The sequence below is a fragment of the Pseudonaja textilis genome, chromosome 2 (assembly GCF_049901715.1).
Source record: "Pseudonaja textilis isolate UNSWEBS1 chromosome 2, rPseTex1.2, whole genome shotgun sequence".
NCBI lineage: Eukaryota > Metazoa > Chordata > Lepidosauria > Squamata > Elapidae > Pseudonaja > Pseudonaja textilis.
This window is the reverse complement of record NC_141991.1, coordinates 119,321,386-119,344,369: the sequence shown is the minus strand read 5'-3', so window position 1 is coordinate 119,344,369 and position 22,984 is coordinate 119,321,386. Positions and strand designations below refer to the sequence as shown.

General features: G+C 39.1%; 1 protein-coding gene across 1 annotated transcript in view; it reads right to left on the bottom strand.

Annotated features, from left to right (window-relative positions):
* CACNG5 (calcium voltage-gated channel auxiliary subunit gamma 5) overlaps positions 1–18,479 on the bottom strand; it is a 32,165-nt gene extending 13,686 nt beyond the window's left edge. Inside the window, exon 1 of the mRNA XM_087925062.1 lies at positions 18,351–18,479. The gene's annotated coding sequence lies outside the window, so the exon portion shown is untranslated. The remainder of the gene's footprint in view (positions 1–18,350) is intronic.
* Between the last annotated feature and the right edge of the window lie 4,505 nt (positions 18,480–22,984).

Genomic DNA, 22,984 nt, shown 5'->3' with positions numbered 1-22,984 from the left:
GACTCATGTCATCACGGCAGCTCCACATGACATATCACGACTTTTTTCCCTTCATTAAACTGGGCATGGGTGTGGCCAGCGAGTGATACATCTGGCCAGCAGGCCACAAGTTTGACAGCCCTGGTTTAGGAAAAGTACAACAGAATCTCACTAAAATACATGGGCGGGGGGGAATTCTGCCAATTTCATCAGCAAACCTACAATGGTCCAAAACCCACAAACTGTAGAGGAGGGAGAATTTCAAGAACAACCCAGTCCTGATCAGAATAAAGTATAATTTCAGCCGTAAATTAAACTTTGCAATAGCAGATAGGGCAATAATTAACTCAAACTAGGTCATTTTTATATAAGGGGAAAACCCTTGAGAAGGCAGCTGTGGAATGTAAACAAAGGAAAATGTAATATTACTGAAAATCAGAAGGAAAGAAAATTGAAACATCAAATTACAAAAAAACCACAGAGGCAATGAAGATTTCTTGACACTTTGCAAATGTCTAAGAGCTCTTTCACAAGTCAAAATTTATTCTATATGCACAGATGACAAAGTAGGTCAAAAACTTTATTTTAACACTCATTCACAACTCAAAGCTGACACCTGAAGCACCGAAGTGTCGATACAGTTATTAGAAACACAATCTCCTTCAGAATGAATGGATGTATCAAACAACTATAACATTGACTTGATGCTACCACAGGCCATAATAATAGTTCATGATCTCTTTGGAATTCAATCCGAAAGCTATGTCACTTAGTGCCAGTAAATCCATAGGGAAATGTTATCTGATTAGTCCAGTAGCTACAGAGATTCCATAGTATGACTGGACAGCAAAAAAGGAATTGGATCAATTCTAGGCCTTCTTTAGCTATTGCTTCATTTCTAGCTTTCAAAAGGATGATACTCTGATAAGCTGTTACAACAGCTATAGAAGGCAAAGAACTATCTGCCAACTGAAAAAATAATACGGGGTCATGCCTTTTTTTAAAAAAATTAAGTTTTATTGAGTTTTAACAAAACAAATAAAACATCTTATTTGAGTACAGCATCGTTCCGGGTTATCACATTTCCATACAGACACAATTTCATATGCATATTCATCTTATGTATTCAACTTCATATCTTATTACTCTTTTTCCAACTTCTCACTATTTCTCCCTTTACTTTTCTTAATTTTCTTTTATGGTTATCTCATTTTCTTCTTATTCAATTGTATTTCTTTTACCTAAATTTCTGTATCTTTTTATTCATTGTACTTATACTTTTGTCTGTCTTGTTTACAATTTCAATGTTCTCTTCCAACATTCTTAAGAAGCAAAATTCCCCCTACGATTGCCAATTGAAATGCAACACCTTTAAATCTTATTGTTATTATCATATGAAATCTCATTAAACATTGAATTTGTACATTCTAAAATTATAACATTCAAATTTCTAATATATACATATATAAACATTAGTAAACAAAAGTTATTCAAAATCATTCTAGTACTGGTATGAACCTTGTAAATCTTTCATTTTCTTTTCAATATCTATCGATCTTTGAGAACAATTGAAATGTTTCCCTCCCTTCTTCATTATTACTTAACTGTTAATAAGCATACCATTGGATAGTCATACAGTTTTATCTTATAAATTATTTACTATTAATAAGCAAAATAATTATTCAAATTCATTCTAATAACTGGTATAAATTTCCTTATAAATCTGTCACATTTCTTTTCAATATTTTATCAATCTTTAGAAACAACTGCAATGTTTCCCTCTCTTCTTTATTATTGCATTAATTATAAATAAACATACCATTACATAACAATAGTTTTATCTCATAGATTATTTACTTATTTCATTTCTAACTCATTACAGTATTCTACTGTCACAACACTATCTTTTGTACCTTTGCAGAATCCTCACTTTAACTTAATTTAACCATTGTCTGTGTTTTCTAGCTGAGCAAATACCTTTAATCCTAGTATGTTTCCCCTTTTTCTTTATTTCCTCTTTTTGTCCCTCATAACTTCTTTCCTTCTTTTCCCCCCTTTTTCTCATCTCTTCTTTTATACCCTTCTCTCTCTAATTTTCCCTTCTGTAGTTTTCTTTTCTGCTTCTCCTTGCTGTTATACTTCTTTTTCAGACTATTTTTCTTTTTGGCTGTTCCCTTTGATCTCAAACTTTTAACTCCTTTCCCCCTTTTCCCCCTTATTACTACACTTTGCATTATTTGATCATTGAAAATGGCTTCTTCTTTGTCCCGCCCTTCTTCCTGCTCTTGAAGCTTTTCCTTTTGCTTTTCATAGTTCAGGATCTCCATTTCAAAAAATTCAAATACGAAGCCAAAGGATCTTCCTCCCCTTTCTGCATCTTCTTTCTGTTTTTTAAGACTCATCTTCAATTCCTCCAGGAGTGATGGCATTTTAAACACTTTTGAACAACCACCCAATTGACTTTAAGTAAAAACAGAAAAAGAAAGAAAAAATCAATGCCAAATGATCCCAGACTGTTCCTTCTTGTTTCTTTCCTTTCCTTTTCCTTTCCATGGGTTACTGTATCTTTTAATAAGGTTTCAGTGACAATGTATCCTCGGGAGTCTTTTCAAAGTTTCAGTGTTAATCCTCTTTATTTTTCCAGGTGGCACTCCATTTTTCCACTATTCCAAGTCCCACCCTTTTGCCTCCACTCTTCTCCTTTTTAGGGCTTTAAAATGACCAAGAAAATTTTTTTATTCTCCTTTTGACACTTAGATTTCAGCTTAAGGTCGCCTATTAGTGTCAAAATAGATTAATATAAATTTCTTTCCATACCATTTGTAATTGTCAATATAAAGGTAAAAAAAGGGTTTTTAACCTCCTTTTCTCTCTCCTTCGCCGCTTAAAGATCTTCTTTCAGAAGTATCCCTCTAGGTACTTTTAGATTCAGGGTACCTTGCTTAGATGTTCTCTGTTGTTTAGCCCGGTCTGTCCTGCTTTCCTCTTTGTCTTCCTCCTGCACAAGTCAGGTTCTTCTTTGAGGTGGCCATTTCTGACCACTGCTGAAACCGCCTTCGGGGAAAGGAATTTAGACCAGCCAAGGAGGAGAGATGCTGCTCCCCTCCACTCGGCTAGCAATCTCCCCCCTCTTCACCATCTCTGCAGGGTGGCTTCAGCCCCGAATCCAAAGGATCAGGGTGCTCCAGCGGCAAGCACAGATCGAAACCACGCATGATCACGGATTTCGGTCTGTCGCTGAAGAGACCCAAATCGGAAGTCGATATGGGGTCATTCCTAACTAGAGGAGACATGTGGTATATTTTGAGAAGACAGAGGAGGTATAACTGAAGGCTGCCACACATTTTTATGCATGAAGCTGATAAATTATGATGGCACCAAATCAATTCTCATCTCCTAGGGGTCGGAGTTTTAAAGAGTCCTCAGCTTCCAAAATGCCCACACAAATCATAGCAGTGTCTTTTCTCCAACAAGATGTGTTTCTTTAATATATTAATATGTTACTTGGTAGGACTGCCCCATCCTTAAGTAGCATACTAGATCAGAAGGCTATGGACCATGAGCACCATTGACGGCCATGCTACTTTCTAACCTCTCAGCACTCATTGGAGAGTCTTAAACACGTTTACTCAACACCCCAGTGTTCCAATCTATATAAAGCTGACCCTGATCAAAAGGAAAGTCTCACCATCAATGCTTGCAAATAAGCCAATTGTAAGTGTACCTGCTGACTGGCTGGTGCTGTGCTATTAATTGTAAGCAGAAGATGCTTAGAATCCCACACCAACCTCTCGTTCTCCTATTGCCACAGCAGCAAAATTCAGTAGGATTTGTTCTTGAGTGCATTTATCAAATACAATTTCAAAGCCAATGTGTTGAGAATCCTTGTTTAACATTATTGGATCCATTTACAGTGAGAACATGGGTTTTCTTAATTAAACCACTAATTCCTATGCATGCTGGCAGGCAAGGCCGTTTTTAACACACTTCAAGAGATCAATCAAATATGACGGCCATGTTGAGGTAATCTTGAAAGGATCCAGTACATAGAAATGACACCCCTTCAGCATCCCTCATGATTTAGTCGTGGCTCTTCTGAAGTGAACTGGAGAGAAACCAAAGAATACTTTATCCAGAGGACAGAGCCATCAGTTGGTCAAACACCAATAAATTAGATTCCAATGATTTGTGGATTTTACTCTCAGCAACTGCCATTAAATTCAGTTCTGAGTCCTGGCACACTGAGGACATGATATACACGTACTGTACAATGTGCTAAATAAAGCACAGAAAATCTTGCCTAATGCCAAGACTGTTCAGTTCAAACTCCACTGCAACACAAAAGATGTGTTTGTTATTTTTGTACAGGGGGCATTTTCAGATGTTTTGGAGTGGATTTCCAGTTTCCTTTTTTAAAATGTTCCTTTTTAACCTTAGAGCTGTCTTTGGGGTTGGGGTTAGAATCAAACAACTGACATTTTCAAAATCTTATTAGGTTTACATTAGCTGAGTGGGCACATAAGATAATTCCTGAGTGATCGTATTTTCTTTCTATCAAGACAAAAGCTGGGGAATGAGAGAACTTTGAGTCCAAAATATTTTTATTTACTACTGGATATACATCTTCCCATTATTGCCTAAACAACAGTGGGAGATGGGCTTAAATCCCTGCTAGAACATCACCAAAATAAGATTTCTTCCTTTGGCTATGGATCTCTATTGGCTTCCTTCAAAATGGTATGCCAAAATAAATGGACATCTTTCCAGAAGTAAAAGGTTGGCATCAAAACAAGTTACAAAACAGAACAGTAAGCTCTCTAATATATATTTAATATATTTTTATTATTTACATATAGGTATATCGAACAGTGTGACCATCCTGTGTTTTACAGGTGGCATTTTCTCTGGCAAGATTGGCTAAAATGTTTAGTAACACATCCTTGAAATGTTGGAAATATAAATAATCACCAGGTACATACACATGTGGTGGACTTGTAAAAAAGCAAGGAAATTTTAGAATGAATATGTTGGTCAAAAATAATTGTACAAGACTAGCAATGAATAAGTAGTATATATGTTATTTGTCTTTCACTTCGGTGCGTACCTTGGAGGAAATGCCAGGCTAGTGAAACTTACTATATGAGCCCATTAAAAAGATAAGAAATCCCACCAAGGACATTAATTCATCTGCATAGTTTTCTTGGAAGTCTTGCGGTTGTCTTCTTCCCTATCTTGCCCATAATCTTGGAGTTTGCTATGGTTTCCCATCCTAGTACTGGCTAGCTTTTCTTAACTTCCAAGTTAAGAAAAGAATAAGAAATGCAATAAACAATAAGAAATGCTCTCTCAGCATTCAGGGAAATCACCTCTACTACAACTGGAAAATATCAAGCTGGGAGGACTCATCTTTTGTTAAGTAATGGGCTATTTTGTCCTGATCCTGACAACTGGCTGAATCTGTGAAGTTGTATTCTAAAAACACCTTTTGAAAGAAAGCAAGTTTTAATGTCTGGATAACAGCTAGAGAGATGACAATGACCTGTTGGAGGGCTTTTTTATGGGGCAGTCCTTGAACTTGATGGAAAAGTTGCAGCTGGCCCAAAATACGGTGAGTGGTGCCTAAAATCACACATTGTCCCCCTGATGAAACAGTTGGTACTTGCTCTTCAGATCAAATTCAAGATGTTCCCTGTGATTCTTGAAATGTTATACAAGTATCGCCCCAAGCTCCCATGAATGCCCACTTTTAGGTCAGTACCTTTTGTGAGTTCAGCCAAGGATGTATTTGGGCTCAAGGACCAGTGCTTTCTCCATTGAGGGTGTGACAAATTATCAGTGGAATTGAAGCAAGCCCCCTTCTTGCAGTCTTTGTATTTTTAGCTGTATCTTTTTATTAATAATTGATTTTATCAGGGGTTTTTTGAAGAGGAGGAGGCTGCATTGCTGCAAGCGACCCAGAGATGTAGAGTCAGCTGGCCACATAAAACTTGGAATAAACCAATAGCTGTGAAACCTCCTCATTTTAGTTGACTGTCATGTCAACTGGCATCAACCTCACTCTTGCAGGCTCCTTCTTAAAAGTTCCATGCTATTCTCACCTCTGCCCAGATGCCCCTATGTAATATTGATGTCCACTGTCTCTGATGTTGCTCTATAGATGGTGCCGGCCATAAGCAGAGGACATCAATATTACATTGGGGCAGCTGGGGAGAAGCAAGCAAGGGAAGAGGCACTGAGAAATTGCACAGAAGAGCTTCAGGAAGGAGGATTTGCAAATAAAAAGGAAAACATTGTTGTCAGGGCAATCTTTGTCAAAAGGAATGTTGTGTCCTCTGCAGGTGAAATTGGATTAATTAGACTGCTTGTATACCTAGAATCCTGATCAATTTCAGTTGGAACAAGTTTTCCAATGCTTTGCAAATGAACTTCAGATGGACTGAATAGGTGGGGGTGGGGGAATCAAGTTATCATTTGCAGTCTTTCAGCTACTACTAGTGATGGAACATGTCCACTGGCCTTATTTGCTATTCTATTCCATACAGCCCAGGACATTTTTTTTCCCTTGGAAGTCTAAATATTTTCAGTTTGAAGACCCAGAAATTCCCCCATCATCAGCTTGAAACAGAAGCCTGTAGGTTGCAATCTCATAAAAAACCCCTCTGGGAGTAAATCCTGTTTAAATCAAGGTGACAGCCATCTTGAGGCTTTTCCAGTTAGGGAGTATTCCAGATGGGGAGAAATTTAAAGGCTAAGAACAAATAGCTAGGATTAAGGGAAAGAAAGAATTGAAGGAATGCAAATTATCTGACAAGGACTTCTTGAAATTAGCTCTCATCTCAAAGCCAGATAATTGGTAGATAAAATAATTATTGTCTATAATGTCTTACAATGCTTTCTGTAATTTTCCTGCATTTTTTTCTCTTTTGCTATGCAACAATTTCTTCCCTTTCAGTGCTTTTGGATCCATTTTCCTCATGTTATCTGTAGCCGAATTTGTTCTCATTTATTTTTTAGCATTTACTGCCCATTCTATTGTTAAATATTTCCTTGCACATCAGAAGTGATCCACTATGTTTGCTGCTACTGCAAAAATCAGTCCATATTAATTCAATGGGACTTCCAGTATAGTAGGAGTACAGTAATACCTTTTGTTTTCCTTCTTTAAAATTCAATGATAGTCAAGATACCAAAAATTTTTTTAAAAAAAAATCCCAACTGTAAGTCTATTTTGGGTGAAGTTATATTTTCTTTCCTGTTTTTTTTATTGTACATCATGATAAACATTTTTCTCTCTATTCTCTCTTCAAGAATAAGGACTGAAATCTAAATAACAATCCTTGGAATAAAACATCTTTACAAGTACTGGGAATGTTAAAATGGCTCTGGTACTTAGTCCATCTCTTTTCAGAGGCATCCACAGGGCAGTCAAGAGAGAAAAGCAGTACCACACTCTTGAGACACAAGATTCACCTTTTTTGTACGTGCACTGGGATGTCCACGCATATACAAAATGGGCACAGCTCGGAGTACACTGGCACAGTGTGACTTTCATCATTTTGATTGAAAACCTCAAATTTGGCAAAAATCTTTTTCTTTTTTTCAAACTTCCATGCAAATTTAAGGTGAAATAGCTGCTGTGATTGCCAGAGTCACAAATTAATTTCCAACTGAAACGAAGTGGGAAGGAAGCTGCCTAGTACCTCAAAAAAGTCATTTGGTCCTGGAATTGACGATCAAATCTCCCCCAGGATTGTTCCAAGGTTGCCTGGGCCTTTTGCATCTCAAACATGAGATACCAAAGATAGGCAGGGTATTCTCAATGCTTCTATCCATACTTCCTGTAATATTTTGTGTTATTGCCTTATTGTTGTGATTTGACAGTCAAAACTGAGAAAAAACTCTTTTTTTTATCAGTTTCCCAATGGATTCCTATACTGTTCATCCTATTATTTTCATCCTAACAACAATTCTACAACAGCTTAATTTCAGTCTTACTTTATGCAGAGGAGGAAGAGGCCAGGAGCAACAAAGTCAACTGAAACTAATTAAGAGGCATCTAAAGGTGAAGGGCAACAGCAGTTTTATTTTCTATGGTTTAAAACATGCAATGAATACCCAGCAGAGGGGGAAAAAAACAGTGATTTGAAGAGTTGCCAGTATAAATACGTAAATTAAGATTTAACTTTAATCCAGGTGAAATTCAATTTTATTCTTGCCTTACCTGTTTTCTGGAATAAGTTCTCAGCCATGCCAGCCATGGGACATATTTAATATATGCCCCGTATTCCTTCTCTGTAAAGTATTTTGATGAAGTTTGTCAGGAAGCCAATGAAGCTTAAAAACACCACCTCCCTATTGGTATAAAAGGACTCATCCTGAGATGTGTCAGATTATTGTTTGATCTAAGATGATTTTCTACTCCAATTGGCAACAAAACCCATTCAGCCTTTTCAGCATCTACCTGGAGTGCCTGGGATTTAGATGTTTTGCAAGCAAATATTGCATTTCCTCTCTAGATTATGACACTTTCAAATGTGTGACTCTTCAGTTTTATAGATAAGCAAGACCTCTGGCACATCACTGCCTCAGATGAAGAGGGTTGTCTTCATCTGGGTTGAATATCTTCTTAGCTGGAATGGAGTGAAAGCCTATTCACTCCTGTTCAATTCATAAAAGATTACTGATTTAACTTATTTCTATCTTAAACAGATAGAACAAATGATTCAAAGATAGCTTCTCTATCTTCTGGAATCAATATACTATTAATTGTATTATGAGGCATGATCATCTAGTGAAACCAAAGTTCCCTTTTTGTTAAATGAACATTTTGTCAGGATAGATCCAGAGCTGATACTGAAACAGCCAAATCATCTTGCAAAATAAATATTACAATGCCCGTAATCTTCAACTGAGACCATAAAAAGAATATTGTTCATAGCATGCTTCCACAAGGGATTGAGTGAGCTTCAATAAAAATTAACAAATAAATTAAGTGGAATAAAACTAAAAAGATAGTATAGATGAACTTTACTCGGAGGGCAAAGGACAAAAGAATCTGAGCAGTTGGTGAGTTCCAATGTTTTGTTATTGTAAAATCCGTAGACCATATAGTTGAGAATTGCACTCCAAGGCAGATTCCTCAACCAGTCCATTGCATTAAACAAAGGGAAAGTGGACTTAAGATACTCCTGGAACTATTTGGCTGGATTTGTAGTATCGTCATTCTCTCTCCCTCTCTCTCTCTCTCTCCCTCCCTCCCTCCCTCCCTCCCTCTCTCTCATCTCCCACCTTTTACAAATAACCTAAGGCAACAAACAAATTCATTACACTTTCCCCATTCTATTTTCCCCACGACAACAACCCTATGAGGTGGGTTAGGCTGAGAGAAAGAGTGACTGGTCTAAAGTCACCCAGTCAGCTTTCATGCTCAAAGTTGGACTAGAATTCACAATCTCTCTTAAAATATAAGACCAAATTGGACTCACTTTGAACCATGATTTATTCAATTAGTCCACTGAACCATAGGTTGGCACCCAGCCTGGGTTTGCACTCTCTGTTATGTTAAAATCTGTTAAAATAGCTTTCTTATGTAGTTCTGCTCCTGTATTAATTTTATCTGAAGAGGAGACGAAGACCAGAAGAGTATCAAAGAATGACTCTATTTCAAAAAGATACATTATATAAAAATCAAGTTTTGATTTTGGGACTTGAAGATTAAGTCTGATCTGAATATGGAAATAATGTGGTTAGAGTTAAGATTAAAGATTTTTTTAAATAGTTATTCCCATTTGAAATTTCTTATAAGTTAGATCAAAATTAGAAGAATATATTGGTTTTTTAGAGTGTCACTGGCATTTTAATATATTGAATATATATTTATAATATTGAATGTATTATAAATATTGAAATAGTGAAAGTTTTTTAAAGAGAGAGGTTGTTATGTTGTATTATCTTTAAATTGAAAAATGTTGGAGGTCGCTTTTGTTTTATTGAAATTTGTTCAATGTATTCATGTACCACTTTTTAATCTGTCTTGTTATTCCCCTCCTCTTTTCTCCCCTTTATTTACTTTGTATTTTAATATTTGTTTATGAAATGTAAATAAAGACATTTGCAAAATATCCAAAAAGATAAATTGCGCTGAAGCAAGCCAGGATTGATGTATGGAGAAAGGCAAAAGAGTTATTATTGCTTAGAAAGAGACCACCATTGTAACAGGCAGTGTGGTTCAATTGACTAAATATAGTCCTTGACTTACAACTATTCATTTAGTGATCATTCAAAGTTAGAACAGCACTGAAAGTGACTTATGACCATTTTTCACACTTATGAACCTGCAGCATCCTCATGGTCACGTGATCAAAATTCAGACACTTGGCAACTGGCATGTATTTGTGACAGTTGCACTGTCTTGTAGTCAAGTAATCATCATCTATAACCTTCCCAGCTGGCTCCTGATAAGTGAAGTCAGTGGGGGAAGCTATTCACATAATGACCTCATGACTCACCAGCTGCAGTGATTCACTTAACAACTGTGGCAAAAAGGTTGTAAAATGAGGCACTTAGCAATGAAAATTTTGGGCTCAATTGTGGTTGTAAGTTGAGGATTACCTGTAACTGAATAAACTATTTTCCAGTTGTACATGCTGTACACAAATTAACAAAGTGGTTCATTCCATCCTTTATGACATTGTTTAGCTTTTTGCAGAATCTCTGCAAAACCATTGGCTTTGTTCATAAGCCACCTCTGTTAAGAAAACACATGATGATCCTGGCAGATTTCCTTGCGTAGGTCTGCTATTTGGCAAAAGGGCCATTAGCCATTAAGCACATCAAGCCAAATCACCAGATGCACTCCATCCTCAAAGCTAACTATTATAGTGGTTGGAACATTTGCCGCACACAAAGCTCCTGAACAAAGTTAGAAAAATCGCCATTCTGCTACTTCAACTTACAGCTCTTGGACCAATCCCACAAAGATGGAATATAGCTCTGGTTGACATTTATTTTAAAGATATGGGCCTATCAATGCCCAAGCTGAAGAATAATGTCTTCAGAACATATTCTTCATGAAAAAGAGATGGTGATATCTGCTTTGGATTAGTAGATTCATGTTCACCAAGCATTCAGTGACAGTATGGCATTATTTCGTGTAGCAAATTAATGTTGAAGTGCTGAAAAAAATGTGCTAGTTGCTCCAATCTCCTATACAGAAAATAATTGGACAACTTGCCTCTTCCTCCATTGCGTGGCCAGAACAGAGGCTAGATGAGCACGTGGACTAAGATGCAGCTATCCGCTGCAGTATTTGAAACAGAGTCTGAAACCACAACCTAATTTCATCATGAGCTTTCTCCAACAAATACCAATTCTGACCCCGTATTTATTCTACAAAACACTATAGGAAAGTCACCCATCAGATCTGGACTGATATGTCCACTTTTCTTCTAATGTGTTGTTGTTCACTGTTGGTCAGCAGTGAACCAATGTTTTGTATGTTGCTCACATGGGCCAGCCCTAGAGGTGATATTCAGCAGGTTTTGACCAGTTCTGGAGAACTGGCAGTGGAAATTTTGAGTAGTTTGAAGAACCGGCAAATACCACCTCTGACTGGAGATTTTACAGTATCCTTTCCCTGCCACGCCCACCAAGCCATGCCCACAGAACTGGTAGTAAAAAAAAATGAATCCCACCACTGGCCAGCCCCTGTGCAAAATGATAAATATGGTATCAGAAATGGCAAAAATCCTGTGAATGGAACACTTTTAAACTCCTGACATTGAATTGCAAAAAATTATAAGCCAAAATTAGCTAAATTAGAATTAATTGAAAGATTTAATTTTATTATTCAAAGACTGAACAGAGACAAAAGCCATTATCCCACTACATGTGTACAACAATCAACAACTGTTTTGTGAATGGCCATAGTCAATTTTGTAAACATCTCACAATATAGATTAAGGTTTTCACTTAGGATTGTATACCATGCATCTAATGAAGTGGGTTACGATCTATAGCAATTTACAGCGTGGAGGAAGAAATGGCTTAAGACTTTTCCATGAAAAGTGAAGGGAATCTTGATCAAACCAGAATAGTCAGCACCTTTGAAAGGACACTGATTCCATAATTCTTTTTCTAATCACTTTCTGAAATTGTTTGTTAACCATTTTTCAACTATTAAAAATCTTTGTATTGACAAGTATCACAGCACTGCGTGAGTTTCCCTCCTTACAATGATAGAACAGAGTAAAATATTCCAAGTTGGACATATTGAAAGATATTTTTGAAAAATGGGATATTAACATTAATAGTGTCAAAAGAGACATCTGCCTCTATGAAGACATCGTGTCTAAAAGGAAGAGAAACAAGTTTTTCCTGACAAAATTGAGACTGCATTGAATGTGCTTGCACAAATGCAAGCCATAATGAATGGAATAAAGATGTTATACTCAAATATAAAAGAAACAGGATCATGTTTAAGTAATTAGAAAGGATATACAAACAATAAGCCTGGCTATACAGTGACCTGGATAATTTTCCTATATTGGATTTGCAAGCAGACTTGTTGAAATTTTGGAGAATCTTGTGACCTAGAACAAAGGGAAAAAAATGAAAAGAAATGAAGAGATCAAGTTCTCCTGATCTGAATAAAGTTCAAGATTATTAGAAGTAAAGGGAAAGATTATAAAGTTAGTTTATTTGATAAAGTTTAACATAGATAGATTGTTATTTCCAGTAACCCTTAATGGACTTTTGAAGACACCAGGACTGAAATGATGAAAGTTTATAAATTTATTTATAGTTAAGAGATGTAGTATCAGAGGTGGAATTCAGCAGGTTCTGACCAGTTCTAGAGAACCGGTAGCGGAAATATTGAGTAGTTTGGAGAACTAGCAAATACCATTTCTGACTGGAAAATTTACAGTATCCTTCCCCTGCCACGCCCACCAAGCCACGCCCACAGAACAAGTAGTAAAAATGTTTGAATCCCACCACTATGTGGTATGAAAAGAAATTATTTGTTGTGTATTAAGAGGAGGTAAGTCACTAAAACTGTTTATACTTGTGATGAGAATTGGATGTTACTTTCTTATATATTGCTTTTTTTCTTCATCATATACTTTTCTTTTTATATACATATTTATTTTTTCCTATTCTTTTCTGCATCTTCTTCCCTTTATCCTGCTTTAGTTTGTATTTACTACTGTAATTATAATCTTAATAAAAATAAAGGAAAAAAGAGAAGTCCATGGCCTCATGAATTTGCCAGTCTTCAAAATACAAAACACACACACATTGAAAGACCTGTTTCGTTTTTTTTAAATTTAAGGACAAGTCCTTTTGCTCAAGGACAATTACCCAAGAGATAATGCCTGTGTACAGAGAGCACTGCCTGAGCTATTTCAGAACATATTTTGTCTGTAAGGAAACGATAAGAAGAATTATAACCAAAGTAATTGGAGTCACAATGTGAATCTTCTTTGTCATGAATACTTTTACAGTCCTGTGGCTTAGTGCTCCCTTTTTTGGCATGATTCTTCCTAAAGAAAGTAGTTTTTTTTTAGCTGTTCTGATTTAAATTAAGCTTATAAAAGTCCCTGTAACTTTTTTAAAGACACTTTTAGACATAATAGAGATGTGGGGCAACCAGTGATTTCTTCAACCCCAACCAATGGGAGTCAGCAACTCTCTGTCACTTTGTACATAATTTAAGCCATGATACAGCAGTGAAGTAGTCCCACCTACAAAGGAATCACTAAAATTAGCCTAAACCATGTGCTGTTTTGTGAATTCTAATGAGAAAGAAAGAAAATGTAGGCACTGTGGGGGCAAAGCTTGCAAAAAAGCGAAGCCCCATCCAGGGGATGCAGGCAGCACACGACCATATCCCTTCCAGTCCACAGAAAAACCTCTCCACAGAACTGGTCCCTGATGCCCGAAGGTTTAGGGGAACACTGTCCTAAAAGATGGATCATCCCATTAGATGAAAAGGCTCGCTCTGATACCTCCCATTTTATACACCATTCAAAATGGAGCGGGGTGGGGGAACGACACATCATTTCCATGTTCAAAAATCCCTTCTACTATTCTGGGACTTTTCCAACTCACTTGTTTTTGTAGACTCTAGGCCAGGGGTGGGCAAACTTTTGGGCTCGGGGGCCTCATTGACTTTTAAAATTTGACAGACGGGCCGCCACCTGGTGTCGAAATGCCTGTCATTACAAGTCAAAATCAAATGAATGCAATCATTCAATCATTCACATCAAACCTTAATTCTGTACCAATCTTCGGCGGGCTGGATTAAAAAGACCGAATGGGCCGGATGTGGCCCCCGGGCCGTAGTTTGCCCACCCCTGCTCTAGGCGATATAGGCTTTAAACTATTTTGCATAATGTGCCTCTATGATCCTTATGACTACCTGTATTGACTGTCAATCATTGCCATTTAGCCTGCTAATCTTTCTTTCCTCCCTTCCACTTGTCTTTTCTTCCCTTACTAAAACCTTCCAGTCACTTTAACAAGACTTTTCTTGAAAGCCCTTTATATCTTCTACAAACATCAATTTTTAATGAGATCATTTTAATCTGATAAATCATTATCATTTTTAATCTGATAAATATAGCTTAGTTTCAATAAAATGAAATTGAAGACCCCAGACCTTCAAGGCTACAACTTAATAGCTCACTGTATCTAACAGTGTATAATAAATAGCTTAGCCCTGAAAGTTTGAGTAATATTTTTAGTATAAAGTACAATTTTAGGCCTGAGTACTCTTATGCTCAGAATTTTTCCAAACTGATTTTTAATAAGTCTTTTTTAGTGTTGTTTCAGTTACAGATCACCTTGGACTGTATTCCTTTCAGAAAAGAAGTAGGAGAATAGAAGTTTGGACTAATGTTCTATTAATTCTAAAATCTGTTTCTGACTCATGATCAATTTCTGGTAATTTTATGGACACATTTCCAGTTTTGGCATTACAACAGTAGGAGAGTGATTTGCTATTTTATTTTATTTTGTACAGCTTGCTTTTTGTTCTCTAGCCTATAGTCCTACATTTTCTAGTGGCATTAATCAGACCTCACCTAGTTAGCTTTAAATCAGCAAAGGTGGGTTCAATGCTATAATCTAATTCAATATATTTTGAATACTATCAGCATGAAACCATCTGAAAGTCCCTATCTTGAATTACTGTACCTATTCGTGTTTTTTTTTAAATTGGAATAATTTTAGAACAAATGGAAAATGGCTTTGAAAACAGTCATTGCATTGACGTCACATCACTGATTCACACTAATCAGAGTGTGCTTCTGCAAAAAGAACATGGGAACCGTTGATTCTTGGATCATTCCAAGTAGAAATGTCTCTTGGTTTTTCCCTCCAAATCCTAATCAGGTTCAACTTGGCTTAGTTGTCTGACTCTTGTATAGGAAGTATCCTTCTGCAGCAATCCCAGGAATCAGCTTAGCATATACATACAGTATATTTGTATGCCTATTAAGGGTTAAGTTTAGGACTGCAGAAGTGGAATGTTCAGACGCTTACTACATCTGAAACTTGATTATATGCAGATCTGAAGGAATCCAACTGTATGCAGAAGTGAAGAGCTAGTTTAAGTGTTACAAGTTTGCACTAATTCAGAAGGCCCAACTCAAGACAATAAACGTCTCCAAATAAAAAGAAAGCAATAAGAATACGGTAGGCTGTGGGAACTGGGAAGACCTAAGTAGATGTTCTGCCAGCCGGCCAGCCTTACTTAAGGCATTTCCATCATCACGCATGTTCTGTCTGTCTTTTGGGCTACATTAGACATTATCCAACAGAATTGCAGAATTTCAATATTTTCATCCTTCAAGAAAATTAACTGCCGGAAGGTGCAACTTTAAGCAAAAGGATGGCGGAGGTGGGGTGGGTAGTTGTTCAGCATCACAATCCTTTCATTATTAGACCGTTTCCTTTTTCAGGATGGGACAAAACCAGCAGGATCACCTGGCCTTGTGTGAGCAGAGACTATTCTCAGCATGTCAAAGTGTTGCTTAGTGTGTATCACCATCTGGTCTCACCTCCCCCTCGCCAGTATTTTTATTGCCATATCTGCAAGAATCTTCTAGAAAAAAAAATCCCAACTTTTTTCTAACCAATCTGTCGGACTACAGATAAGAAATAGCAATTATTTCCTGGCTTCAGATATCACCGCCTGTTCTCAGAGAAGATCTAGCAAAGCAACGGATATCATAAACTTCTGGGCCAAAGGGAGTTTGCTCACAGATTAATTTATTTAAGCAAAAGATGCTCTCACATCACGGTTGATACCTACTTATCTCAGATTTCCCAGTTTAGACCATGGATTCTCTGGTCTGGAGATTTCCCATTCAAATACTAACCAGGTTCAATCCTGCTTAGTTTCAAAGCTAAATTCTATCACAAGCTGAAGCCTGCTTATGTATTTGGAACTAAATTCCAATGCTTTCAATGGACAAAGGGCCCAATCAATTTATGATACTCTTTTCTAAACTGTCCACACACCAAAGATTCCCAGGTTTACATCTCTTGCATGATTTACAGCCTCAACTCTTTTTTCAACATGTCTTCAGAAATGTACAAATCTGGGATACAGAAATATCTTGAATGCTGCAACGAATGCAAGTTCAAGAAGTATATCCCTGGTCTTAGTTCCCTAGTCAAAACCCTATTATTTAAAATTAAATCAACTGTAATTTGTGACACCCATGAGATCTTTTTTTGAACGGTCATTTTGAAGGATGCTCAAATTAATATCAAATTGTTAAATTGCAACCAGTACAGAGACGGTATTCAGCAGGTTCTGACCAGTTCTGGAGAACCGGTAGCGGAAATTTTGAATAGTTTGGAGAAGCGGCAAATAGCACCTCTGACTGGAAATTTACAGTACCCTTCCCCTGCCACGCCCACCAAGCCACGCCCACAGAATCAGTAGTAAAAAAAATTTGAATCCCACCATTGAACCAGTACCACCCCACCATCGACTGTATGAAATTATAATACCCTTTCCCCAAAACTCTGTTCCATGCCATTTCATGTGGAATTTGTTTCCCAAAATCCTATGGGGCAAAAGCCCCATAAATTATAGCACCTCTGCCATCCCCTGCTGCAAAGGAGCAGACAAGACATGTTATCCTGCAGAAGAGTAGTTGTTTTTTTTAACAACTGAAATCTTGATTGTTCTTTGACCCCTTGGCCACTTAGAAGACCCCCAATCTGAGCTATAAAGGATGCATCTGATCTGCCTTCCTTTTGCTGCGTTTGTTATCAGGGTGCTAAAGCTAATGATCGGCACCCCCTTTCCCCACTTTCCAGATTTTAAGGTTGTGTAGGTAAAAGCTTATAGCCCAATTTCTCCACCACCAAGATCACCAGCCAGCCAGCCACTTATTCCTGCACAGGCCAAATTATGTCTCCATTAACATCTGCACTCTGTCCCAATCCTTATGACTCTGGTCTGCTCAGGAAACAACAAAATGAAGACAAATATAAGAACTTCTTTTAAAAAAGCATAAATAGGGCAGGAATCAAGCACCACTTGAAAAAAAACAAACCACAGGGACTAGCAGCTCTCTGCTACTAAGCAGAGAGCGGAGAGCAGAGAGGCGATTTCTTCACAATGAACAAAGAAAGTACTGGGGGGTACGACCCCTTTCTTTAGCGATTCCTTTGGTTCCTTTAGATGCCTTTGGGTTTGCATGAGACTTCTGGGGGCCATTCAGACAACTTTCCCGACATTTCGCCAAACTCGTGACAGCGAGGCTGCATTCAGAAGTTTCCAAAAGGGCCCTGCACATCTGAAGGCTGCCGCTACCGAGGCACTTCCGCCCCAGGCCGCGCTTTCCTGGGGCTCCCACAGAGGCGCTTCTTATGCCCATCGGCGCTCCTGAAAGAGGATTCAGCCAGCGTCGCCCCAGCTTTCCCGCCACCCCCTCCTTGCCCCCCAAAGTGCAGCTCTGGGGAGCCCCGCGTCCGACTCTCGCAGGAAAGGCGGCGGTTAGTTGCCTCTCCAACGGCGCCCGATTCGAAGTCTGCGCGTTCGCAAGGACATTCGCGCCGGGTTCGCAAGCGGACTCGAACCCGCCACAGCCGCCTTCCAGTTCAGAGCAAATACAGCCTCGGGATTTCCTATGGGGATCCAAGAGCCCCCCATCCCCATTAAAAAAAAAAACCTGGACCCCGGGCTTATCCTCCCCGCCAAATGACTCCTTCTCCCGCCAAGGGTTTGGAGGAAGGAGCCCCCAGAGGATTTTTCGCCGCCGATTCAGCCTCCTACGCGTTTCCCCGCTGCGGGTCTCCCTCCCCAGCCCCGTCCAAACCCGCAAGACAGGCTACTTTTTACAGCCTCGGACCTTCGGTTGAGCAGGTGCTCCGTCCGACCCAAGTGGGGTGAGAGAAGCGGCGGTCATCAAAAAACGAAGCAATGAGAACCCGCTCTTTCCGCCCCGCTGGAAAAGCGGGAAGAGCGCGGCGGCGGCGGCGGCAGCAGCGGCGGCAGCGGTCTCTGGCTGGTGCCGCTGCTCCAGCGCGGGGGGTTTTATCCCTCGCCTTCCTCGGGGCGGGAGCAGGGAGTCGCTGCCAGGGAAGACGGGGACGGCGCCAAGGGAGGCTCCGAGAGGAGGAAGGAAGGAAGGAAGGAAGGAAGGAAGGGAGATAAATGAGGAAGGGAGGAGATAAGAGGAAGGAAGGAGATAAATGAGGGGGAAAGGAGGTAAGAGAAGGAAGGAAGGAAGGAAGGAGATAAGAGGAAGGAAGGAGATAAATGAGGAGGAAGGAGATAAATGAGGAAGAAAGGAGATGAGAGGAAGGAAGGAAGATAAATGAGGAAGGAAGGAGATCAGAGGAAGGAAGGAAGGAGATAAATGAGGGGAAGGAGGTAAGAGAAGGAAGGCGATAAGAGGAAGGAAGGGGATAAATGAGAGGGAAGGAGATAAATGAGGAAGAAAGGAGAATGAGAGGAAGGAAGGAGATAAATGAGGAAGGAAGGAGATAAGAGGAAGGAAGGAAGGAGATAAGAGGAAGGAGATAAATGAGAGGGGAAGGAGATAAGAGGAAGGAAGGAAGGAGATAAATGAGGGGGAAAGGAGGTAAGAGAAGGAAGGCGATAAGAGGAAGGAAGGGGATAAATGAGAGAGGAAGGAGATAAATGAGGAAGAAAGGAGATGAGAGGAAGGAAGGAAGATAAATGAGGAAGGAAGGAGATAAGAGGAAGGAAGGAAGGAGATAAGAGGAAGGAGATAAATGAGAGGGGAAGGAGATAAGAGGAAGGAAGGAAGGAGATAAATGAGGAAGGAAGGAAACGAAAGGAAGGAAGGAGATAAATGAGGAAGGAGATAAGAGGAAGGAGATAAATGAGGGGAAAAGGAGGTAAGAGAAGGAAGGAAGGAGATAAATGAGGAAGAAAGGAGATGAGAGGAAGGAAGGAAGATAAATGAGGAAGGAAGGAGATAAGAGGAAGGAAGGAAGGAGATAAGAGGAAGGAGATAAATGAGAGGGAAGGAGATAAGAGGAAGGAAGGAAGGAGATAAATGAGAAAGGAAGGAAACGAAAGGAAGGAAGGAGATAAATGAGGAAGGAGATAAGAGGAAGGAGATAAATGAGGGGGAAAGGAGGTAAGAGAAGGAAGGAAGGAGATAAATGAGGAAGGAAGGAAACGAAAGGAAGGAAGGAGATAAATGAGGAAGGAGATAAGAGGAAGGAGATAAATGAGGGGGAAAGGAGATAAGGAAGGAAGGAAGGAAATAAGAGGAAGGAGATCAATGAGGGGGAAAGGAGATAAGAGGAAGGAAGGAAAGAAGGGAGAAAGGAAAGGTGGAGATAAATGGAGGGAGGAAATAAATGAGAAGAAGGAAGGAGATGAAGGAAATAGATAAATGAGTGAAAGAGGGAGGGAGGAAGAAAGGAAGGAGAAGGAAGGAAAGAGATGAGGGAGGGAGGAGATAAGTAAGAGAGGGAAGGAAAGAGATAAATGAGGGAGGGGGGAGGAGATAAATAAGGGGAGGGGAGGACGGAAGGATCGATCCAAGCAAGGAGCAAAGGTAGCCACACGTACCTGGAATTAATGTATGCTGAGGAAAGTTGCTGGTCACCTCAGTTTCCTCCAACTCTTGAGAGCTGCTGGCCAGCCGCCTGTGGCTCCCCTGGCCTAGAAGAGGGAGGGAGAGGAAGAGGAGCAAGGCTGAAGTCAATGAAGAGGAGGTTAGGGTTAGGGGGCTTCTAGGAAAAGTTCTGCATTGGGGGTGGGGGGGAAAGATTCTTTCTTCTCCCCAAAATGTGTTTGGGTCTTCTCTTCCCGAAAACAATCAAATCCAATTTTAGTTCTGAGCCTGGACAGAAAAGGTCCTTTGCAAAACCCATTTAATCCCTCTGACCTCATATGTTATTGTTTATTATTTCTTTTCTCACAATTGTATATTCTATCAAGTTAGTTGACTTGGCAATGCCTTACAAAAAAGGCTCTGATACAGTTTGCTTTCTCTCAAAAGAGCTCTCCCCCCCCACCTTCAAAAATGCTTGAAACTTATTCCCTATTAACGGCAGTGGGTCTTATTAAGGTAATTGTTCATGTTAGGTTTCCTGCAAAGCAGGTTGCCCCAAAGTGGCATCTCAGGGTTTTAATGCACCAAAAAATAAAATTAGTTCTGCACCTGACCTACTATTTTCTTTTAGAAATATTCTTTTTGAATGGCAGCTCACAAAATGAAAATTTGCTTAGCTGCGAAGTACCTTCCATCTCTAAGTAGGCATGTTGGGTAGATTTGGCGAAGTAAGGAAACATGTTGCTAAAAGAACCGACCTGTTTAATAAGTGAAGCCTTGTCCAACAGATGTGGCTCTAGACATCCAAACTGCAAGCGGTTCCTTTGGACCTGCTAAGGATTTAACCTGATTGCATTTTTTGCCATTTTAAGTCTACTTTGCATATACAGGTAGTCCTCAACTTACGATCACAATTGAGGCCAAAATTTTTGTTGTGAGGTGAGACAGTTAAGTGAATTTTGCCCCATTTTAAAACCCTTCCTGCACAGTTTTTAAGTGAATCACTGCAGTTAAGTTAGTAACATGTTTGTTAAGTGAATCTGGCTTCCCCATTGAGTTTGCTTGTTAGAAGGTCGCAAAAAGTGATCACACGACCTCAGGGCAATACAACCATCATAAATATATGCCAGTTGCCAAGAATTCGAATTTTGATCATGTGACTGTGGGAATGCTGCAACAGTTGTGTGAAAAACTCATAAATTACTTTTTTTCAGTGCCGTTATAACTTTGAATGGTCACTAAATGAATGGTTGTAAGTCAAGGACTAGCTGTAATGTTCATGGCCTGGTGATAGCTCAAACACAATACATAAGAGCAAGATCCTGCACCTTAATAATTTAGGACTTTTTCCAGAATGGGTCATCTATTAATTCAGCTATTTTGCGTAGCAGTGAGAAATTAATTGATGGGAAAATTCAGGCAGAGAAGTTGCAGCTGGCAGCCCCGTGGTGAAATTGCCTATATCTTGCCACAGGACTAAAAGCCTGCTCCCATCTTACTATGGGAAGGGAATCAGGAGAAAGTGGCTCTTAAGCCATTTTTTAGGGTACAGTGGTTAGAATGCAGGATTGCAGGCTAATTCTGCCAACTGCCAGAGTTTGATTCCCACCAGCTCAAAGTTGACTCAGCCTTCCATCCTTCCTAAATCGGTAAAATGTGGACCCAGATGGTTGGGGGCAATGTGCCGACGCTGTCAACTGCTTAGAGGGGGCTGTAAAGCAATATGTAAGTCTAAATGCTATTGCTACATCTTGATGCTTCGACCTCTTTCTCTACTACCTGTTGATTAGCCTCTTCAAGAGTTCCACTCTCCCCTTTCATGATTCATTCATCTTAATTGGATATGGAGTGGATTTCTTCAAATGGATGCCTGTCCTCTGGCAGCCCTTTCCAATGAGGACTGTCCTCCAAAAATAGAACATGTGGCCATCCTATTCCTTACCTCTGGACTCTTTCAGTACAACTTGTCTAGAGATGCAGTGGCAATCGGCCTTCCCTTGGCTGCTGCCTGGAATTCTTTGCAATGGATTAAATAGATCATCAGCAAGCAATCTCTCTTTGTGGTTTCAACTCATAAACCACTGGGTGTCTCCTCCAATCAAATGTTTTTATGGGTACCATTAGCTATCACCAGTATTTCAGCCAAAGTTATTAATTAGCTAGTACCTACTAACTAGCTACTAGCTAGTGATAGGGAGAGGGGGCTTGCTGAAGGCCTTCCCGGTGATGGCCCCCTTCCTGTGGAACAGCTTACCACCAAGTATCCAGATGAAATTCCCCTTAACCTATTTTTAGACAACTATAAAAATCTGACTCTTAGAGAAGCTGCTTTATTTTTATGAGAGCAGAGAAGTAGAATGCTATGCTTCGCCACTGTGGTGCCTACATTCAAGAACAACCTCTCTTTAGAATTTGGATCAGCCTCTCTATGATAGACTTCCAGAAATGTTAAAAGATTAAACTCTCTTAAAGGGGCATCAGGGAATGACTATTTACTGTCTTTTCTCTTATGTCACTTATTAGCTATAATGTTATTGTGCTGGTCTGCATTGTATTCTTTTGATTTATTGTGTTACTTGATATTGTATTTGAGTATGCTGTTATAAGCTGCCGTGGCTCTAGAAGATATAGATACAGGCATACAGATTTGATACAAATCAAATAAACATACTGTCATATTGGTGTCTAAGAAAAATGGGGCTTGCAGAAAGTGCTACACAGCAACTAAAAACTCCGTTTTATTGCAAATCAAGCAGATTAAAAAAAGATATAAAGATCGGTCTTTGTTTTTTTCCTTGGTTATCTAAAGAATCAAATTGTGTAGTTTGATGTCAGTCAGGCTACATGAAGCATTGCAAATCCCCAAGAATAATTAAATGTCAAAGATTAACTTCTTCACAAACATAAGGGTGAGAAGGAGTAGTTTCATACAGGACTGATTGACTGAA